The sequence below is a fragment of the Rhagoletis pomonella genome, unplaced genomic scaffold (genome assembly GCF_013731165.1).
Source record: "Rhagoletis pomonella isolate Grant_MI unplaced genomic scaffold, Rhpom_1.0 Rhpom_scaffold_00007, whole genome shotgun sequence".
Taxonomy (NCBI): Eukaryota; Metazoa; Arthropoda; class Insecta; order Diptera; family Tephritidae; genus Rhagoletis; species Rhagoletis pomonella.
Window position 1 is genome coordinate 12,716,109 of NW_023458561.1, and position 2,256 is coordinate 12,718,364.

Sequence of the window (2,256 nt, forward strand, 5' to 3'; positions counted from 1 at the left end):
ATCCCGAAAATCCCGGGATCGACAAAACCCCGAAAATTGACATCCCTAATACATACATATTTACATATCGTCACTACACACGAATAAAGGCGCGCCAGTGTTTTGACGGCGAAAAAAGGCGCGTAAAAAAATTTTGCGAAAAAAGATGCTTATGAAAAACTTCGGCGAAGTATTTTAAGAGTTTTTGACGCTGAAGTTTTTTTATGCGTCTTTTTTCGCCGTCAACTTTTGAGCTCGCGCCTTTATTCGTGTCTAGTGACGATATGTATGCATAATAAGCGGAAGCTTTTTGTCATATCATCAGATCTGTAATGTTAGTTCGATTTTACAAAAAGAGGTATCAAATTAAAGGGCTTGGGCTTCTTATTTTTTCAAAAAGAGTCGCCACCTGATAAAAACAATTTAATTCAAATTAGTTTTAAATTAAATCAATTATCACACTATGAGTATCGATCGAAATGGTTTTGAAAATGCTTTATTTCTTAATTACACATATGTGGGAGGGTTGCCACCTGTTTAAAAAGCAAGTTCGACTTAAAATATATCCTTATATGGATGTCAGACGCAAGAGGTTGTGGTTTAAAAATACTTTGAATAGGGTTGCCACCTGTTTCAAAATTAGAATTTAAATAAAGTATGCATGAGTTAAATGAAATATTAAAATATTATGTGAATCGAAGGTAGTAAGATATCCTTAGTTTAAATATTTAGATTATTAAAGGGGGTTGCCACCTGGTAAAAATGTAAACTCAATTATTGAAAATATGGGTGTCAAATGAAATGGGTTTAAAAAGGCTTTATTTCTGAGCTGTATTTAGGAGCGTTGTCACGTATTTAAAAAATCAAATTTAACTTAATTCATCAGGCACATGAAATATTTATATAGGTATCACAATATCAGACGCTAGAGATTTGTTTATTTCTTAATTATATTTAGGAGAATTGCCAGCTGTTTCAGAAGTCTTAGCTGACATGCACAAATCCGAAGACGAAGAGAATGTGAAGACGAGCATGAACTCGAAGAAGAATACTAATACGGGGACCTAGGCTAATATAAAAAATAATACAAATTTCTGCAGTATGAAAGGAAATAAAAATGAATCGAAATAATGATACACGTCATGGCATATATATGTATTTATAAGCTGATGATACATATGACTGAAGTTCATGTGGATCTGCTTCTCTATTGCTAAGTATTAATATTTTGTAATTCATATTGATTTATTAAATTCAATGCAATACAATCAAAACGAATATTTCATGTACCGTTTTTAACTTGAATGTGATCTTAATAATATCACGTATTCTACGTTTAAGTTTAGCGGCTGTGACTCCGACACACTTGTGTCCTTGAATTATTTAGCAGATCTCTATGGCGGTCTTCTGAAGGCGTCTTACAAAGACAGAACGCAATTAGGGTTGCCAAGTTTTAAAACATCTAAGGCAGGACAAAATATTTTTAAATGGGACTATGTATGAAGACGTCTTTGCTGCATGAGGAAAGGACCTAACATTCGTTTCATTTCTAGAAAAAAGTAGGGGGAAAGGCCATTTTGCAAAAAATGGAATCCTTTGAGCATTTCAAAAAATTAACTTATTAAAAATTAACAGAAAGCCATTCTATGATTGGGTCGAAAACACTTCAATGAAGTAAAAAAAAAAACAAAGGCGCATAAATGTAATATAAAACATATACTTTTCTGTGTTCTTCGCAGTTTTAAATGATTTCCTGTTATTTTTAAAAACATTGTAAATCTCTACACAGTTATTTGCCACACACATGCATTTTTAACTCGCTTCTTATTAAATTATTGCATTCATGAACGAAAAACACCATTTCGGCAAATACCCTACGTGGAATGCAAAATAGTTAGGATATTATTGTCTTTAAATTGGCACCTTTGGTAAAAACTCAAAACTTTTCATATTATCTAAGATATCTTTTAAGTTAAGCGTCTTTGCGATTTCTCCGACTTCAACACTCTTCAGAAAAACAGAACCATTGATTAATGGAATGATGGAATACCAGCGCCAGTGTGATGAAATGGGTAAATTGTTCTCCATTTCAGATTTCTGTCGATTTTTCAGTCATTTACGAAATTCACATCCAAACCATTAAAAATGGCAAATAAAAATCTATTAAAAAAGAGCGTTAATTTTTGAGGAAACTTTTTACACTTTGCGGAGGACGGAGGACATTTGGAAAGCCTAAAAGCAATACTAGTAGAGTTAAATAAGAAAGTTAAAATTAGA